Source organism: Pleurodeles waltl, chromosome 1_2, assembly GCF_031143425.1.
Source record: "Pleurodeles waltl isolate 20211129_DDA chromosome 1_2, aPleWal1.hap1.20221129, whole genome shotgun sequence".
Lineage (NCBI taxonomy): Eukaryota > Metazoa > Chordata > Amphibia > Caudata > Salamandridae > Pleurodeles > Pleurodeles waltl.
This window is the reverse complement of record NC_090437.1, coordinates 894,707,245-894,729,178: the sequence shown is the minus strand read 5'-3', so window position 1 is coordinate 894,729,178 and position 21,934 is coordinate 894,707,245. Positions and strand designations below refer to the sequence as shown.

At 38.8% G+C, this 21,934-nt stretch overlaps 1 protein-coding gene across 1 annotated transcript in view; it reads right to left on the bottom strand.

Moving 5' to 3' along the window:
* CYP4V2 (cytochrome P450 family 4 subfamily V member 2) overlaps positions 1 to 21,934 on the bottom strand; it is a 286,243-nt gene that overhangs the window by 25,674 nt on the left and 238,635 nt on the right. The gene's annotated exons all lie outside the window — the stretch shown is intronic.

The window sequence follows — 21,934 nt, the reverse complement described above, 5'->3', positions numbered from 1 at the left end:
AGGTGAAAAACTGAGTTCAAGCTGATGAGCACCTATACCCCAGCTCTTTCCATGAAGTCTGTTTCACTCAAAACAACGAGGAAGCCCGAAAACAAAGATAGAATCCATAGAGATGAAGAATACTTGAAAGAAAAGAGGGGCGACTTGCTAAGACAACAGTAAAGCAAAGAGCAACTTTAAGCTCATCAGATCTTACTTTTTCTTGGATAGGAGTAAACAGAAGGAGCAAAGAGGAAAGAACTGTAGCTGACTAGATAGGAATTCTACACACTCAAAATGAGTAAGGGTCTGCTCTGCTTGGCAAAACTGAAGGTTGTTAACAGCGACATAAGATTCACGTTCTGGACCAAAGATTCACGTTCTGGACCAAAGGCTGCACGAATGCCGCTTCACAACAAGAAGCGATCCTGTTAGGGTGGGACAGTGGTGAGTCAAGACAGAGACAAATGGCAAAAACAATTGGTTTTTTCAAATGTGGTAACTGTGGAACGTGTCGTTGGGCATGCCATGGGATTAAAGAATTCTCCTTGGAAGGGAAAGTTTACAAAATTTGTACTATGATCAATTGTAACACTACTCATGTTGTTTACATAATACAATGCAAATGTACACGTATTTATGTAGGGAGTACCATACGACCACTAAAGGCTAGAATTGGAGAACATATGCGGATGCTTAAAAATGGTGATACGAGATATCCAATAGTTGCCCATATTCTATCCTGTAATTCACAATCGATTCATAAGAATTTACATTTTTTTGGACTAGAACATGTTCCCCGTAACCCGAGAGGGGGAAACAGAGAATTAATGCTACGTAGGAAAGAGGCAACATGGATAATGAGATTAAAGGCTGTGGAATTGGGCCTTAACTCTGACAGGGAGTTAGAGTTCTTTTGTGGGGATCGCAGGTAATGCAAATGTGATAATAACAAGTCATTTTTATGTGTACAAAATATAGATATGTTTGTTTCACGTTTCAATTTATGTGGACAAATATTGTAATTATTAACCAAAATTCTCATACTTGAAGACTGCTCTACCATTGATCGATATTTGGGCTTTCTACTTTTAATTGATCATTAATCTTCTTACCTTTATCTTTATTCTTTCAATTTGCTATATTCTCATATTCACATGTTTTCAGGGTAATTGCCCAGATTTCAATTAGGATGACAGCATCTGCTAATTTACACAGGTTTTGTTTGATACCACCTGGTGGCTTAACCTATATTAGCCAATACACTTAATAGTGGCCATTATTTTGTGTAATTTGTTTCCTTTTCAGATTGCAATAATAGTTTGGTGATTGTCACAGTATTATTTTGTATGTTTTGGGTACTGTATACTTGCTTGTACAAGACATGAGCATTTTTTTTATCTCTCTGAGGTACAGTTATTATTTTTGTATGAGCACTATCTAGTGTTTTTTTTTTTTACGAATTATGCTTTCCGATTATTTTAACCCCACCTATAGTCCGTTTTCCTTGTTTGATGGTATTTTCTGAAGAATCTGTGACATGTTGCTACTCTCCGCAAAATAGTGTGCTTGAATAACGGACTACAGTCCGTTTTTTCTGTTGTTGGCGCGAGGTGATACCGCGAGGTGATTTAATCTCCGGAAGCGCGAGACGCGTGTGTGCGTACTCGCAACATGGCGTCGTTTGGTGATTAGACGCCGTTTTGGATAGCGGGCAACTGTATAGGTAAGAAAGCAGAGGGTTATTTGAATATTTTCTTCACTGGCTGGACTTTAACACGAATTATAGACTTAACTTCTTTTATTTATTTTAGCCTAGAATGTAACGGCCTCACAAATATTGAGGATACAACAATCTTGGAATTAAATGTAAGATATATAACCTACACTTATTCGCATGCTTTTGAAATTACGGTTAGTAGCGAGATATTTATTTGGATGTTGTGCTTTTCTTCTTGCGGTAACAGGCATATTGTTTGATATTGAGCAGTGAAATTTGTTACATTACCTATCTTTTGGAGTGACTTGCATTATTTTGGAATCGAAAGCTTATAAGGTATTATTAGGTGACAACGCCATCCAAGACAAACTAGTTGTGGCTTTTCACTAACTTTTCACTATTATTTCACTTGGTTTGGTGCTTGGATAAATACTTACATGGTGTTTTGATAATAGTAAGGAGTAATTTTGGTTAAGTAGCACTTTTTTCGTTATAATTGGTGATGTGGGGGTTCTAAATGTAGGATTGTCAAATATTGGATTCTATCATCAGTGAATTCTTCTTTCCTCTCACATTTTAGTTAATTGTTTTTCTGTGGGTTTTAAGGGGACCGCTTTCTATATATTATACTTATCATCATATAGTCTGAGCATTTTGGTTTCTAATACCAATTATTTGCTTATAAATATAGAGCCCTGAAGAAGTCGCTGGGGACTAGAAGAATTCCCCTTGACGAAACACGTGTTGGCTCGACTCGGAGTGTACTTCCATGGATGATGCTGTAAACTTTAAAGTTGTGACCTATTAAATTTCTGGACTGGATTGGACTTTGTATTGATTGATGTGAAACTTCTTGATTGCATTCCTTTGAACTTTACTCACTTGAATTTTGACTTGCTTGATTTGAACTGTACTCACTTGATTTTTGACATATTTATTTTGTGCATGTAATAAATTCGGCAAGGGGGGCCTCACTTTGTTGTAATTTTTGTTTTGTTGGGTTTATCTTGAACCTTCGAGGGATGGGTGTTTTCCCTTGTGTAGGCAACCCCTAATGAGTTAATTGGCCTAATAGTACCCTGAGCGCCATCAATCCCCTATTATTACACCCCATTTTTCTTTATTAACTGTTTCTTTCTTCATTTATGCTACGAAGTTCGTATCCCTTAACTACCAGCCAATCTATGTCCACCATCTAAGGCTCACCACCACCACCCAAAATAGGTTCAACAGGGAAATAAATGCAGGTCAGGACACGTACACCCAATATAGAGTGTAGCTCAGACAGACACCTTTGGAAGTTATCTATCGTAGAAAAGTGGTGGTAAGCATCAAAGTACAATGCAAAGTGTGAGCCATTGGTATGGATATTACGCACATGTCTCTGAGGCCCTCAGACTGAGTGAAGCCTGCCAGGTTTCACCTGTTTCTAGTTGATCATATGTTACTACAGCATATATCCAGCACCCAGACTGCTACCCCATTGAAATTTCCCCTGGGGAGCTGGAGGGGGACCCAAACAAGAGCAGATGTCTTCCTGGAATGTGGTGCACATTCACAAAGGTCAGCCCAGAAGGTCCCTTCATGTTTTAAGGCACAGAAAAGGTGTGTGTTTAAAAAGGATGGCAACCTCTCTTTATCCTTTTGCGGAACCTGCATGTAGAACAGTACAGTGGCGGTTGGTGTCCCTTGAAATTACGCAGGCCTCAAACTACAAAAAAAACAAAAACCTTACCTTAACTTCTTACCACACCGCAGGGTGACTCTTAAATTCACTGCCTGTCTGTCTGCTTCTGGCGCTATGTAAAGACCAGGAGAAAAACAATAGAAGTGTAGCAGCTGTATGCTTCTAATTGCCTTGTGACATGAGGAATGTCACATTTTTGATGTCACAAGGCAATTAGAAGCATCATGCAGCTTCTACACATTTCTGTTGTTTTTCCTCCAGTATTTACATAGCGCAAACTCGACTTCTCACAGTATGGGAGAGCTCAACGTGAGCACTAGTTATATTTACATCTGTAAATGTAACTAATGCTCATGTTAAGCGCTCCTGTACGGTCTGTAAATGGAACTAGTGCTCATGTTAAGTGCTCCCATACTGTCTGTCAATGTAACTAGTGCTCATGTTAAGCACTCCCATACTGTGAGAGATCGAGTTTGAGCTATGTTAAATCCTGGGGAAAAACAATAGACATGTGTAGCAGCCGTATGATTCTTCTAATGGCCTTGGCTATTGGCAAAACAAAAAAATGCTCTGTCTATGGAAAAATTGTCCTAACTATAACTACCTACTGGCGACCACCAGTAGGTAATATATAGTTAGGATCAACTTTTCCAAAAGATGGAGAGTTTATTGTTTTGCTAATAAGTTTAATGCTGTTTTATGAATCTTCACAAAACTTTCAAAACTAGTTTGCTACTCACCTCAGCTGCTGTCCGGAAAGTTTTGGGGTCCCAGAGAAAAGTAAGGTTCTAATTGGCTGGATGTAACCTGACAGGAAAGATGTGGCCCCCATTTTCTTTCTTGCTTGGGCCGGGTGAGGGGGAAAAAACCTGCTCACCTCAGCAGCACCTGAGGCAAGCAAATTCAGAGAGTCGCTGATGTTGTAGGGCGCTCTATACAGGAGCTGCGCTCCACCTTAATGTGGGAAGTATCCAGTGTTCTCTGCTTCTTCTTTTTTGCATAATTTATGCAGCCCTCTAACCCTGAAAAGGAATTTGCATTTACTGCAAAGAAAAAACGTTGTAGAAAAATGTGCCAGTTTTAAATTTACTTCTTTTGCAGTGCCCAAAACACACTTTATTTTATATTTCTTACAAATATTATGCACAAAATATATTCAACAGACTGCGTATATGCTGATTCCTATCAGTACATGATGAACACTCATTGTGCACAAGTTAGGCGAGATGCTTTTGCCCACATGCTTACGTCAAATTACATTTTTCAACTTGCTCATGCACAAGTTGTCAATGAGACTATCTAAGATGCCTATTAGTAAAATATTTTCGGACACAATACTGCACTGATAAGGTCTGTGAATACTGCTTTGGGGTAGCTTTATCATACTTGGTTCCCCAAATGTAACAAAGACAAATGGACAGAATATGCACAATGTTAAGTTCAGGTAGGACTGACCAGATAAAGTGCAGAGAAACAGCATCCAGAGATGAGCGTTTCTGCTATCAGAACAATAGCTAACAGGCTGATGCTAAAGATAGTACACCCCTATTAATCTGAAATGGAGCCACAAGCACATTTAAGATTGAAATTTCAATATAAAGTTCCAGCAGAGAGATCTGACTGGAAAATCACAGGAGGAGTTAGAAGACCAACTGGCCAACACTGAAAGCAATTCATTCAGTGCAATAGCTGAGTCATCATTTCTACGAGGGAATATAAACATAAGAGAAGGGCAGAATTCATCAACCTAAAATCATCTCAAATCGCATCTTCAAGAAATGGCAGAGGACTGAGAGATTAAGATAGCTGTATAATCATTTTAATGAAGCAAAGGTGAAAAACTGAGTTCAAGCTGATGAGCACCTATACCCCAGCTCTTCCCATGAAGTCTGTTTCACTCAAAACAACGAGGAAGCCCGAAAACAAAGATAGAATCCATAGAGATGAAGAATACTTGAAAGAAAAGAGGGGCGACTTGCTAAGACAACAGTAAAGCAAAGAGCAACTTTAAGCTCATCAGATCTTACTTTTTCTTGGATAGGAGTAAACAGAAGGAGCAAAGAGGAAAGAACTGTAGCTGACTAGATAGGAATTCTACACACTCAAAATGAGTAAGGGTCTGCTCTGCTTGGCAAAACTGAAGGTTGTTAACAGCGACATAAGATTCACGTTCTGGACCAAAGATTCACGTTCTGGACCAAAGGCTGCACGAATGCCGCTTCACAACAAGAAGCGATCCTGTTAGGGTGGGACAGTGGTGAGTCAAGACAGAGACAAATGGCAAAAACAATTGGTTTTTTCAAATGTGGTAACTGTGGAACGTGTCGTTGGGCATGCCATGGGATTAAAGAATTCTCCTTGGAAGGGAAAGTTTACAAAATTTGTACTATGATCAATTGTAACACTACTCATGTTGTTTACATAATACAATGCAAATGTAGACGTATTTATGTAGGGAGTACCATACGACCACTAAAGGCTAGAATTGGAGAACATATGCGGATGCTTAAAAATGGTGATACGAGATATCCAATAGTTGCCCATATTCTATCCTGTAATTCACAATCGATTCATAAGAATTTACATTTTTTTGGACTAGAACATGTTCCCCGTAATCCGAGAGGGGGAAACAGAGAATTAATGCTACGTAGGAAAGAGGCAACATGGATAATGAGATTAAAGGCTGTGGAATTGGGCCTTAACTCTGACAGGGAGTTAGAGTTCTTTTGGGGGGATCGCAGGTAATGCAAATGTGATAATAACAAGTCATTTTTATGTGTACAAAATATAGATATGTTTGTTTCACGTTTCAATTTATGTGGACAAATATTGTAATTATTAACCAAAATTCTCATACTTGAAGACTGCTCTACCATTGATCGATATTTGGGCTTTCTACTTTTAATTGATCATTAATCTTCTTACCTTTATCTTTATTCTTTCAATTTGCTATATTCTCATATTCACATGTTTTCAGGGTAATTGCCCAGATTTCAATTAGGATGACAGCATGTGCTAATTTACACAGGTTTTGTTTGATACCACCTGGTGGCTTAACCTATATTAGCCAATACACTTAATAGTGGCCATTATTTTGTGTAATTTGTTTCCTTTTCAGATTGCAATAATAGTTTGGTGATTGTCACAGTATTATTTTGTATGTTTTGGGTACTGTATACTTGCATGTACAAGACATGAGCATTTTTTTTATCTCTCTGAGGTACAGTTATTATTTTTGTATGAGCACTATCTAGTGTTTTTTTTTTTTACGAATTATGCTTTCCGATTATTTTAACCCCACCTATAGTCCGTTTTCCTTGTTTGATGGTATTTTCTGAAGAATCTGTGACATGTTGCTACTCTCCGCAAAATAGTGTGCTTGAATAACGGACTACAGTCCGTTTTTTCTGTTGTTGGCGCGAGGTGATACAGCGCTCCCGGAGGTGATTTAATCTCCGGAAGCGCGAGACGCGTGTGTGCGTACTCGCAACATGGCATCGTTTGGTGATTAGACGCCGTTTTGGATAGCGGGCAACTGTATAGGTAAGAAAGCAGAGGGTTATTTGAATATTTTCTTCACTGGCTGGACTTTAACACGAATTATAGACTTAACTTCTTTTATTTATTTTAGCCTAGAATGTAACGGCCTCACAAATATTGAGGATACAACAATCTTTGGAATTAAATGTAAGATATATAACCTACACTTATTCGCATGCTTTTGAAATTACGGTTAGTAGCGAGATATTTATTTGGATGTTGTGCTTTTCTTCTTGCGGTAACAGGCATATTGTTTGATATTGAGCAGTGAAATTTGTTACATTACCTATCTTTTGGAGTGACTTGCATTATTTTGGAATCGGAAGCTTATAAGGTATTATTAGGTGACAACGCCATCCAAGACAAACTAGTTGTGGCTTTTCACTAACTTTTCACTATTATTTCACTTGGTTTGGTGCTTGGATAAATACTTACATGGTGTTTTGATAATAGTAAGGAGTAATTTTGGTTAAGTAGCACTTTTTTCGTTATAATTGGTCATGTGGGGGTTCTAAATGTAGGATTGTCAAATATTGGATTCTATCATCAGTGAATTCTTCTTTCCTCTCACATTTTAGTTAATTGTTTTTCTGTGGGTTTTAAGGGGACCACTTTCTATATATTATACTTATCATCATATAGTCGGAGCATTTTGGTTTCTAATACCAATTATTTGCTTATAAATATAGAGCCCTGAAGAAGTCGCTGGGGACTAGAAGAATTCCCCTTGACGAAACACGTGTTGGCTCGACTCGGAGTGTACTTCCATGGATGATGCTGTAAACTTTAAAGTTGTGACCTATTAAATTTCTGGACTGGATTGGACTTTGTATTGATTGATGTGAAACTTCTTGATTGCATTCCTTTGAACTTTACTCACTTGAATTTTGACTTGCTTGATTTGAACTGTACTCACTTGATTTTTGACATATTTATTTTGTGCATGTAATAATTTCGGTAAGGGGGGCCTCACTTTGTTGTAATTTTTGTTTTGTTGGGTTTATCTTGAACCTTCGAGGGATGGGTGTTTTCCCTTGTGTAGGCAACCCCTAATGAGTTAATTGGCCTAATAGTACCCTGAGCGCCATCAATCCCCTATTATTACACCCCATTTTTCTTTATTAACTGTTTCTTTCTTCATTTATGCTACGAAGTTCGTATCCCTTAACTACCAGCCAATCTATGTCCACCATCTAAGGCTCACCACCACCACACACAATAGGTTCAACAGGGAAATAAATGCAGGTCAGGACACGTACACCCAATATAGAGTGTAGCTCAGACAGACACCTTTGGAAGTTATCTATCGTAGAAAAGTGGTGGTAAGCATCAAAGTACAATGCAAAGTGTGAGCCATTGGTATGGATATTACGCACATGTCTCTGAGGCCCTCAGACTGAGTGAAGCCTGCCAGGTTTCACCTGTTTCTAGTTGATCATATGTTACTACAGCATATATCCAGCACCCAGACTGCTACCCCATTGAAATTTCCCCTGGGGAGCTGGAGGGGGACCCAAACAAGAGCAGATGTCTTCCTGGAATGTGGTGCACATTCACAAAGGTCAGCCCAGAAGGTCCCTTCATGTTTTAAGGCACAGAAAAGGTGTGTGTTTAAAAAGGATGGCAACCTCTCTTTATCCTTTTGCGGAACCTGCATGTAGAACAGTACAGTGGCGGTTGGTGTCCCTTGAAATTACGCAGGCCTCAAACTACAAAAAAAACAAAAACCTTACCTTAACTTCTTACCACACCGCAGGGTGACTCTTAAATTCACTGCCTGTCTGTCTGCTTCTGGCGCTATGTAAAGACCAGGAGAAAAACAATAGAAGTGTAGCAGCTGTATGCTTCTAATTGCCTTGTGACATGAGGAATGTCACATTTTTGATGTCACAAGGCAATTAGAAGCATCATGCAGCTTCTACACATTTCTGTTGTTTTTCCTCCAGTATTTACATAGCGCAAACTCGACTTCTCACAGTATGGGAGAGCTCAACGTGAGCACTAGTTATATTTACATCTGTAAATGTAACTAATGCTCATGTTAAGCGCTCCTGTACGGTCTGTAAATGGAACTAGTGCTCATGTTAAGTGCTCCCATACTGTCTGTCAATGTAACTAGTGCTCATGTTAAGCACTCCCATACTGTGAGAGATCGAGTTTGAGCTATGTTAAATCCTGGGGAAAAACAATAGACATGTGTAGCAGCCGTATGATTCTTCTAATGGCCTTGGCTATTGGCAAAACAAAAAAATGCTCTGTCTATGGAAAAATTGTCCTAACTATAACTACCTACTGGCGACCACCAGTAGGTAATATATAGTTAGGATCAACTTTTCCAAAAGATGGAGAGTTTATTGTTTTGCTAATAAGTTTAATGCTGTTTTATGAATCTTCACAAAACTTTCAAAACTAGTTTGCTACTCACCTCAGCTGCTGTCCTGAAAGTTTTGGGGTCCTAGAGAAAAGTAAGGTTCTAATTGGCTGGATGTAACCTGACAGGAAAGATGTGGCCCCCATTTTCTTTCTTGCTTGGGCCGGGTGAGGGGGAAAAAACCTGCTCACCTCAGCAGCACCTGAGGCAAGCAAATTCAGAGAGTCGCTGATGTTGTAGGGCGCTCTATACAGGAGCTGCGCTCCACCTTAATGTGGGAAGTATCCAGTGTTCTCTGCTTCTTCTTTTTTGCATAATTTATGCAGCCCTCTAACCCTGAAAAGGAATTTGCATTTACTGCAAAGAAAAAACGTTGTAGAAAAATGTGCCAGTTTTAAATTTACTTCTTTTGCAGTGCCCAAAACACACTTTATTTTATATTTCTTACAAATATTATGCACAAAATATATTCAACAGACTGCGTATATGCTGATTCCTATCAGTACATGATGAACACTCATTGTGCACAAGTTAGGCGAGATGCTTTTGCCCACATGCTTACGTCAAATTACATTTTTCAACTTGCTCATGCACAAGTTGTCAATGAGACTATCTAAGATACCTATTAGTAAAATATTTTCGGACACAATACTGCACTGATAAGGTCTGTGAATACTGCTTTGGGGTAGCTTTATCATACTTGGTTCCCCAAATGTAACAAAGACAAATGGACAGAATATGCACAATGTTAAGTTCAGGTAGGACTGACCAGATAAAGTGCAGAGAAACAGCATCCAGAGATGAGCGTTTCTGCTATCAGAACAATAGCTAAGAGGCTGATGCTAAAGATAGTACACCCCTATTAATCTGAAATGGAGCCACAAGCACATTTAAGATTGAAATTTCAATATAAAGTTCCAGCAGAGAGATCTGACTGGAAAATCACAGGAGGAGTTAGAAGACCAACTGGCCAACACTGAAAGCAATTCATTCAGTGCAATAGCTGAGTCATCATTTCTACGAGGGAATATAAACATAAGAGAAGGGCAGAATTCATCAACCTAAAATCATCTCAATTCGCATCTTCAAGAAATGGCAGAGGACTGAGAGATTAAGATAGCTGTATAATAATTTTAATGAAGCAAAGGTGAAAAACTTAGTTCAAGCTGATGAGCACCTATACCCCAGCTCTTCCCATGAAGTCTGTTTCACTCAAAACAACGAGGAAGCCCGAAAACAAAGATAGAATCCATAGAGATGAAGAATACTTGAAAGAAAAGAGGGGCGACTTGCTAAGACAACAGTAAAGCAAAGAGCAACTTTAAGCTCATCAGATCTTACTTTTTCTTGGATAGGAGTAAACAGAAGGAGCAAAGAGGAAAGAACTGTAGCTGACTAGATAGGAATTCTACACACTCAAAATGAGTAAGGGTCTGCTCTGCTTGGCAAAACTGAAGGTTGTTAACAGCGACATAAGATTCACGTTCTGGACCAAAGATTCACGTTCTGGACCAAAGGCTGCACGAATGCCGCTTCACAACAAGAAGCGATCCTGTTAGGGTGGGACAGTGGTGAGTCAAGACAGAGACAAATGGCAAAAACAATTGGTTTTTTCAAATGTGGTAACTGTGGAACGTGTCGTTGGGCATGCCATGGGATTAAAGAATTCTCCTTGGAAGGGAAAGTTTACAAAATTTGTACTATGATCAATTGTAACACTACTCATGTTGTTTACATAATACAATGTAAATGTACACGTATTTATGTAGGGAGTACCATACGACCACTAAAGGCTAGAATTGGTGAACATATGCGGATGCTTAAAAATGGTGATACGAGATATCCAATAGTTGCCCATATTCTATCCTGTAATTCACAATCGATTCATAAGAATTTTAATTTTTTTGGACTAGAACATGTTCCCCGTAACCTGAGAGGGGGCAACAGAGAATTAATGCTACGTAGGAAAGAGGCAACATGGATAATGAGATTAAAGGCTGTGGAATTGGGCCTTAACTCTGACAGGGAGTTAGAGTTCTTTTTGGGGGATCGCAGGTAATGCAAATGTGATAATAACAAGTCATTTTTATGTGTACAAAATATAGATATGTTTGTTTCACGTTTCAATTTATTTGGACAAATATTGTAATTATTAACTAAAATTCTCACACTTGAAGACTGCTCTACCATTGATCGATATTTGGGCTTTCTACTTTTAATTGATCATTAATCTTCTTACCTTTATTCTTTCAATTTGCTATATTCTCATATTCACATGTTTTCAGGGTAATTGCCCAGATTTCAATTAGGATGACAGCATGTGCTAATTTACACAGGTTTTGTTTGATACCACCTGGTGGCTTAACCTATATTAGCCAATACACTTAATAGTGGCCATTATTTTGTGTAATTTGTTTCCTTTTCAGATTGCAATAATAGTTTGGTGATTGTCACAGTATTATTTTGTATGTTTTGGGTACTGTATACTTGCTTGTACAAGACATGAGCATTTTTTTTATCTCTCTGAGGTACCGTTATTATTTTAGTATGAGCACTATCTAGTGTTTTTTTTTTTACGAATTATGCTTTCCGATTATTTTAACCCCACCTATAGTCCGTTTTCCTTGTTTGATGGTATTTTCTGAAGAATCTGTGACATGTTGCTACTCTCCGCAAAATAGTGTGCTTGAATAACGGACTACAGTCCGTTCTTTCTGTTGTTGGCGCGAGGTGATACCGCGCTCCCGGAGGTGATTTAATCTCCGGAAGCGCGAGACGCGTGTGTGCGTACTCGCAACATGGCGTCGTTTGGTGATTAGACGCCGTTTTGGATAGCGGGCAACTGTATAGGTAAGAAAGCAGAGGGTTATTTGAATATTTTCTTCACTGGCTGGACTTTAACACGAATTATAGACTTAACTTCTTTTATTTATTTTAGCCTAGAATGTAACGGCCTCACAAATATTGAGGATACAACAATCTTGGAATTAAATGTAAGATATATAACCTACACTTATTCGCATGCTTTTGAAATTACGGTTAGTAGCGAGATATTTATTTGGATGTTGTGCTTTTCTTCTTGCGGTAACAGGCATATTGTTTGATATTGAGCAGTGAAATTTGTTACATTACCTATCTTTTGGAGTGACTTGCATTATTTTGGAATCGGAAGCTTATAAGGTATTATTAGGTGACAACGCCATCCAAGACAAACTAGTTGTGGCTTTTCACTAACTTTTCACTATTATTTCACTTGGTTTGGTGCTTGGATAAATACTTACATGGTGTTTTGATAATAGTAAGGAGTAATGTTGGTTAAGTAGCACTTTTTTCGTTATAATTGGTGATGTGGGGGTTCTAAATGTAGGATTGTCAAATATTGGATTCTATCATCAGTGAATTCTTCTTTCCTCTCACATTTTAGTTAATTGTTTTTCTGTGGGTTTTAAGGGGACCACTTTCTATATATTATACTTATCATCATATAGTCTGAGCATTTTGGTTTCTAATACCAATTATTTGCTTATAAATATAGAGCCCTGAAGAAGTCGCTGGGGACTAGAAGAATTCCCCTTGACGAAACACGTGTTGGCTCGACTCGGAGTGTACTTCCATGGATGATGCTGTAAACTTTAAAGTTGTGACCTATTAAATTTCTGGACTGGATTGGACTTTGTATTGATTGATGTGAAACTTCTTGATTGCATTCCTTTGAACTTTACTCACTTGAATTTTGACTTGCTTGATTTGAACTGTACTCACTTGATTTTTGACATATTTATTTTGTGCATGTAATAATTTCGGTAAGGGGGGCCTCACTTTGTTGTAATTTTTGTTTTGTTGGGTTTATCTTGAACCTTCGAGGGATGGGTGTTTTCCCTTGTGTAGGCAACCCCTAATGAGTTAATTGGCCTAATAGTACCCTGAGCGCCATCAATCCCCTATTATTACACCCCATTTTTCTTTATTAACTGTTTCTTTCTTCATTTATGCTACGAAGTTCGTATCCCTTAACTACCAGCCAATCTATGTCCACCATCTAAGGCTCACCACCACCACACACAATAGGTTCAACAGGGAAATAAATGCAGCTCAGGACACGTACACCCAATATAGAGTGTAGCTCAGACAGACACCTTTGGAAGTTATCTATCGTAGAAAAGTGGTGGTAAGCATCAAAGTACAATGCAAAGTGTGAGCCATTGGTATGGATATTACGCACATGTCTCTGAGGCCCTCAGACTGAGTGAAGCCTGCCAGGTTTCACCTGTTTCTAGTTGATCATATGTTACTACAGCATATATCCAGCACCCAGACTGCTACCCCATTGAAATTTCCCCTGGGGAGCTGGAGGGGGACCCAAACAAGAGCAGATGTCTTCCTGGAATGTGGTGCACATTCACAAAGGTCAGCCCAGAAGGTCCCTTCATGTTTTAAGGCACAGAAAAGGTGTGTGTTTAAAAAGGATGGCAACCTCTCTTTATCCTTTTGCGGAACCTGCATGTAGAACAGTACAGTGGCGGTTGGTGTCCCTTGAAATTACGCAGGCCTCAAACTACAAAAAAAAAAAAAACCTTACCTTAACTTCTTACCACACCGCAGGGTGACTCTTAAATTCACTGCCTGTCTGTCTGCTTCTGGCGCTATGTAAAGACCAGGAGAAAAACAATAGAAGTGTAGCAGCTGTATGCTTCTAATTGCCTTGTGACATGAGGAATGTCACATTTTTGATGTCACAAGGCAATTAGAAGCATCATGCAGCTTCAACACATTTCTGTTGTTTTTCCTCCAGTATTTACATAGCGCAAACTCGACTTCTCACAGTATGGGAGAGCTCAACGTGAGCACTAGTTATATTTACATCTGTAAATGTAACTAATGCTCATGTTAAGCGCTCCTGTACGGTCTGTAAATGGAACTAGTGCTCATGTTAAGTGCTCCCATACTGTCTGTCAATGTAACTAGTGCTCATGTTAAGCACTCCCATACTGTGAGAGATCGAGTTTGAGCTATGTTAAATCCTGGGGAAAAACAATAGACATGTGTAGCAGCCGTATGATTCTTCTAATGGCCTTGGTTATTGGCAAAACAAAAAAATGCTCTGTCTATGGAAAAATTGTCCTAACTATAACTACCTACTGGCGACCACCAGTAGGTAATATATAGTTAGGATCAACTTTTCCAAAAGATGGAGAGTTTATTGTTTTGCTAATAAGTTTAATGCTGTTTTATGAATCTTCACAAAACTTTCAAAACTAGTTTGCTACTCACCTCAGCTGCTGTCCTGAAAGTTTTGGGGTCCTAGAGAAAAGTAAGGTTCTAATTGGCTGGATGTAACCTGACAGGAAAGATGTGGCCCCCATTTTCTTTCTTGCTTGGGCCGGGTGAGGGGGAAAAAACCTGCTCACCTCAGCAGCACCCGAGGCAAGCAAATTCAGAGAGTCGCTGATGTTGTAGGGCGCTCTATACAGGAGCTGCGCTCCACCTTAATGTGGGAAGTATCCAGTGTTCTCTGCTTCTTCTTTTTTGCATAATTTATGCAGCCCTCTAACCCTGAAAAGGAATTTGCATTTACTGCAAAGAAAAAACGTTGTAGAAAAATGTGCCAGTTTTAAATTTACTTCTTTTGCAGTGCCCAAAACACACTTTATTTTATATTTCTTACAAATATTATGCACAAAATATATTCAACAGACTGCGTATATGCTGATTCCTATCAGTACATGATGAACACTCATTGTGCACAAGTTAGGCGAGATGCTTTTGCCCACATGCTTACGTCAAATTACATTTTTCAACTTGCTCATGCACAAGTTGTCAATGAGACTATCTAAGATACCTATTAGTAAAATATTTTCGGACACAATACTGCACTGATAAGGTCTGTGAATACTGCTTTGGGGTAGCTTTATCATACTTGGTTCCCCAAATGTAACAAAGACAAATGGACAGAATATGCACAATGTTAAGTTCAGGTAGGAATGACCAGATAAAGTGCAGAGAAACAGCATCCAAAGATGAGCGTTTCTGCTATCAGAACAATAGCTAAGAGGCTGATGCTAAAGATAGTACACCCCTATTAATCTGAAATGGAGCCACAAGCACATTTAAGACTGAAATTTCAATATAAAGTTCCAGCAGAGAGATCTGACTGGAAAATCACAGGAGGAGTTAGAAGACCAACTGGCCAACACTGAAAGCAATTCATTCAGTGCAATAGCTGAGTCATCATTTCTACGAGGGAATATAAACATAAGAGAAGGGCAGAATTCATCAACCTAAAATCATCTCAATTCGCATCTTCAAGAAATGGCAGAGGACTGAGAGATTAAGATAGCTGTATAATAATTTTAATGAAGCAAAGGTGAAAAACTGAGTTCAAGCTGATGAGCACCTATACCCCAGCTCTTCCCATGAAGTCTGTTTCACTCAAAACAACGAGGAAGCCCGAAAACAAAGATAGAATCCATAGAGATGAAGAATACTTGAAAGAAAAGAGGGGCGACTTGCTAAGACAACAGTAAAGCAAAGAGCAACTTTAAGCTCATCAGATCTTACTTTTTCTTGGATAGGAGTAAACAGAAGGAGCAAAGAGGAAAGAACTGTAGCTGACTAGATAGGAATTCTACACACTCAAAATGAGTAAGGGTCTGCTCTGCTTGGCAAAACTGAAGGTTGTTAACAGCGACATAAGATTCACGTTCTGGACCAAAGATTCACGTTCTGGACCAAAGGCTGCACGAATGCCGCTTCACAACAAGAAGCGATCCTGTTAGGGTGGGACAGTGGTGAGTCAAGACAGAGACAAATGGCAAAAACAATTGGTTTTTTCAAATGTGGTAACTGTGGAACGTGTCGTTGGGCATGCCATGGGATTAAAGAATTCTCCTTGGAAGGGAAAGTTTACAAAATTTGTACTATGATCAATTGTAACACTACTCATGTTGTTTACATAATACAATGTAAATGTACACGTATTTATGTAGGGAGTACCATACGACCACTAAAGGCTAGAATTGGTGAACATATGCGGATGCTTAAAAATGGTGATACGAGATATCCAATAGTTGCCCATATTCTATCCTGTAATTCACAATCGATTCATAAGAATTTTAATTTTTTTGGACTAGAACATGTTCCCCGTAACCCGAGAGGGGGCAACAGAGAATTAATGCTACGTAGGAAAGAGGCAACATGGATAATGAGATTAAAGGCTGTGGAATTGGGCCTTAACTCTGACAGGGAGTTAGAGTTCTTTTTGGGGGATCGCAGGTAATGCAAATGTGATAATAACAAGTCATTTTTATGTGTACAAAATATAGATATGTTTGTTTCACGTTTCAATTTATGTGGACAAATATTGTAATTATTAACCAAAATTCTCACACTTGAAGACTGCTCTACCATTGATCGATATTTGGGCTTTCTACTTTTAATTGATCATTAATCTTCTTACCTTTATCTTTATTCTTTCAATTTGCTATATTCTCATATTCACATGTTTTCAGGGTAATTGCCCAGATTTCAATTAGGATGACAGCATGTGCTAATTTACACAGGTTTTGTTTGATACCACCTGGTGGCTTAACCTATATTAGCCAATACACTTAATAGTGGCCATTATTTTGTGTAATTTGTTTCCTTTTCAGATTGCAATAATAGTTTGGTGATTGTCACAGTATTATTTTGTATGTTTTGGGTACTGTATACTTGCTTGTACAAGACATGAGCATTTTTTTTATCTCTCTGAGGTACAGTTATTATTTTTGTATGAGCACTATCTAGTGGTTTTTTTTTTTACGAATTATGCTTTCCGATTATTTTAACCCCACCTATAGTCCGTTTTCCTTGTTTGATGGTATTTTCTGAAGAATCTGTGACATGTTGCTACTCTCCGCAAAATAGTGTGCTTGAATAACGGACTACAGTCTGTTTTTTCTGTTGTTGGCGCGAGGTGATACCGCGCTCCCGGAGGTGATTTAATCTCCGGAAGCGCGAGACGCGTGTGTGCGTACTCGCAACATGGCGTCGTTTGGTGATTAGACACCGTTTTGGATAGCGGGCAACTGTATAGGTAAGAAAGCAGAGGGTTATTTGAATATTTTCTTCACTGGCTGGACTTTAACACGAATTATAGACTTAACTTCTTTTATTTATTTTAGCCTAGAATGTAACGGCCTCACAAATATTGAGGATACAACAATCTTGGAATTAAATGTAAGATATATAACCTACACTTATTCGCATGCTTTTGAAATTACGGTTAGTAGCGAGATATTTATTTGGATGTTGTGCTTTTCTTCTTGCGGTAACAGGCATATTGTTTGATATTGAGCAGTGAAATTTGTTACATTACCTATCTTTTGGAGTGACTTGCATTATTTTGGAATCGGAAGCTTATAAGGTATTATTAGGTGACAACGCCATCCAAGACAAACTAGTTGTGGCTTTTCACTAACTTTTCACTATTATTTCACTTGGTTTGGTGCTTGGATAAATACTTACATGGTGTTTTGATAATAGTAAGGAGTAATTTTGGTTAAGTAGCACTTTTTTCGTTATAATTGGTGATGTGGGGGTTCTAAATGTAGGATTGTCAAATATTGGATTCTATCATCAGTGAATTCTTCTTTCCTCTCACATTTTAGTTAATTGTTTTTCTGTGGGTTTTAAGGGGACCACTTTCTATATATTATACTTATCATCATATAGTCTGAGCATTTTGGTTTCTAATACCAATTATTTGCTTATAAATATAGAGCCCTGAAGAAGTCGCTGGGGACTAGAAGAATTCCCCTTGACGAAACACGTGTTGGCTCGACTCGGAGTGTACTTCCATGGATGATGCTGTAAACTTTAAAGTTGTGACCTATTAAATTTCTGGACTGGATTGGACTTTGTATTGATTGATGTGAAACTTCTTGATTGCATTCCTTTGAACTTTACTCACTTGAATTTTGACTTGCTTGATTTGAACTGTACTCACTTGATTTTTGACATATTTATTTTGTGCATGTAATAATTTCGGTAAGGGGGGCCTCACTTTGTTGTAATTTTTGTTTTGTTGGGTTTATCTTGAACCTTCGAGGGATGGGTGTTTTCGCTTGTGTAGGCAACCCCTAATGAGTTAATTGGCCTAATAGTACCCTGAGCACCATCAATCCCCTATTATTACACCCAATTTTTCTTTATTAACTGTTTCTTTCTTCATTTATGCTACGAAGTTCGTATCCCTTAACTACCAGCCAATCTATGTCCACCATCTAAGGCTCACCACCACCACACACAATAGGTTCAACAGGGAAATAAATGCAGGTCAGGACACGTACACCCAATATAGAGTGTAGCTCAGACAGACACCTTTGGAAGTTATCTATCGTAGAAAAGTGGTGGTAAGCATCAAAGTACAATGCAAAGTGTGAGCCATTGGTATGGATATTACGCACATGTCTCTGAGGCCCTCAGACTGAGTGAAGCCTGCCAGGTTTCACCTGTTTCCAGTTGATCATATGTTACTACAGCATATATCCAGCACCCAGACTGCTACCCCATTGAAATTTCCCCTGGGGAGCTGGAGGGGGACCCAAACAAGAGCAGATGTCTTCCTGGAATGTGGTGCACATTCACAAAGGTCAGCCCAGAAGGTCCCTTCATGTTTTGAGGCACAGAAAAGGTGTGTGTTTAAAAAGGATGGCAACCTCTCTTTATCCTTTTGCGGAACCTGCATGTAGAACAGTACAGTGGCGGTTGGTGTCCCTTGAAATTACGCAGGCCTCAAACTAAAAAACAAAACAAAAAACCTTACCTTAACTTCTTACCACACCGCAGGGTGACTCTTAAATTCACTGCCTGTCTGTCTGCTTCTGGCGCTATGTAAAGACCAGGAGAAAAAAAATAGAAGTGTAGCAGCTGTATGCTTCTAATTGCCTTGTGACATGAGGAATGTCACATTTTTGATGTCACAAGGCAATTAGAAGCATCATGCAGCTTCTACACATTTCTGTTGTTTTTCCTCCAGTATTTACATAGCGCAAACTCGACTTCTCACAGTATGGGAGAGCTCAACGTGAGCACTAGTTATATTTACATCTGTAAATGTAACTAATGCTCATGTTAAGCGCTCCTGTACGGTCTGTAAATGGAACTAGTGCTCATGTTAAGTGCTCCCATACTGTCTGTCAATGTAACTAGTGCTCATGTTAAGCACTCCCATACTGTGAGAGATCGAGTTTGAGCTATGTTAAATCCTGGGGAAAAACAATAGACATGTGTAGCAGCCGTATGATTCTTCTAATGGCCTTGGCTATTGGCAAAACAAAAAAATGCTCTGTCTATGGAAAAATTGTCCTAACTATAACTACCTACTGGCGACCACCAGTAGGTAATATATAGTTAGGATCAACTGTTCCAAAAGATGGAGAGTTTATTGTTTTGCTAATAAGTTTAATGCTGTTTTATGAATCTTCACAAAACTTTCAAAACTAGTTTGCTACTCACCTCAGCTGCTGTCCTGAAAGTTTTGGGGTCCCAGAGAAAAGTAAGGTTCTAATTGGCTGGATGTAACATGACAGGAAAGATGTGGCCCCCATTTTCTTTCTTGCTTGGGCCGGGTGAGGGGGAAAAAACCTGCTCACCTCAGCAGCACCTGAGGCAAGCAAATTCAGAGAGTCGCTGATGTTGTAGGGCGCTCTATACAGGAGCTGCGCTCCACCTTAATGTGGGAAGTATCCAGTGTTCTCTGCTTCTTCTTTTTTGCATAATTTATGCAGCCCTCTAACCCTGAAAAGGAATTTGCCTTTACTGCAAAGAAAAAACGTTGTAGAAAAATGTGCCAGTTTTAAATTTACTTCTTTTGCAGTGCCCAAAACACACTTTATTTTATATTTCTTACAAATATTATGCACAAAATATATTCAACAGACTGCGTATATGCTGATTCCTATCAGTACATGATGAACACTCATTGTGCACAAGTTAGGCGAGATACTTTTGCCCACATGCTTACGTCAAATTAAATTTTTCAACTTGCTCATGCACAAGTTGTCAATGAGACTATCTAAGATGCCTATTAGTAAAATATTTTCGGACACAATACTGCACTGATAAGGTCTGTGAATACTGCTTTGGGGTAGCTTTATCATACTTGGTTCCCCAAATGTAACAAAGACAAATGGACAGAATATGCACAATGTTAAGTTCAGGTAGGACTGACCAGATAAAGTGCAGAGAAACAGCATCCAAAGATGAGCGTTTCTGCTATCAGAACAATAGCTAACAGGCTGATGCTAAAGATAGTACACCCCTATTAATCTGAAATGGAGCCACAAGCACATTTAAGATTGAAATTTCAATATAAAGTTCCAGCAGAGAGATCTGACTGGAAAATCACAGGAGGAGTTAGAAGACCAACTGGCCAACACTGAAAGCAATTCATTCAGTGCAATATCTGAGTCATCATTTCTACGAGGGAATATAAACATAAGAGAAGGGCAGAATTCATCAACCTAAAATCATCTCAATTCGCATCTTCAAGAAATGGCAGAGGACTGAGAGATTAAGATAGCTGTATAATAATTTTAATGAAGCAAAGGTGAAACACTGAGTTCAAGCTGATGAGCACCTATACCCCAGCTCTTCCCATGAAGTCTGTTTCACTCAAAACAACGAGGAAGCCCGAAAACAAAGATAGAATCCATAGAGATGAAGAATACTTGAAAGAAAAGAGGGGCGACTTGCTAAGACAACAGTAAAGCAAAGAGCAACTTTAAGCTCATCAGATCTTACTTTTTCTTGGACAGGAGTAAACAGAAGGAGCAAAGAGGAAAGAACTGTAGCTGACTAGATAGGAATTCTACACACTCAAAATGAGTAAGGGTCTGCTCTGCTTGGCAAAACTCAAGGTTGTTAACAGCGACATAAGATTCACGTTCTGGACCAAAGATTCACGTTCTGGACCAAAGGCTGCACGAATGCCGCTTCACAACAAGAAGCGATCCTGTTAGGGTGGGACAGTGGTGAGTCAAGACAGAGACAAATGGCAAAACCTGGGTAACCATGCGAAAGACATATTGTTGCAAGTACACTCAAGTCAGGTGTTTTAGTAAGATCACTTTTGTCAATGGGCAGTAGCACTGCTACATTACCTGTATTAACTTTGTGATGATGAGCAGTTGTCACACAGTGAAGAGGATTACCATGCAACAGCGGATTATATAATATACAAAATACAGTTGAATGTAACTGGGGTAGCTTTCACACTGAATATAAGATCCTTTGTGGAAAATAATGTTATGAAAAGAAAATAGATTTGAATGTAATGAAATGTTTCTTTATCAACAAGTTAAGACATAGGTTGAGACACACATTGCTCTAATGGCTTGTCTACTTGAATTATTTTTCTTTAATTTGGAAACTGTTCCCTCATATTTTGTGAGAGCACAGTTCCATCTCACCACCAGAAGCTTATCTTCTTAAAGTCCAAATAAATAAAACCCTTCAAAGTAAAGACATCCTATAACATTCCCTTCCAAGTTTGGCTCTTGGTTTTAAAATAGTTGTACCCTAAATCAGGTCTAAAGTTCCTTAATAAAATGTATTTGCAGGGGTGTAGCTCCAGGGGGACTGTATGGGGCGTTAC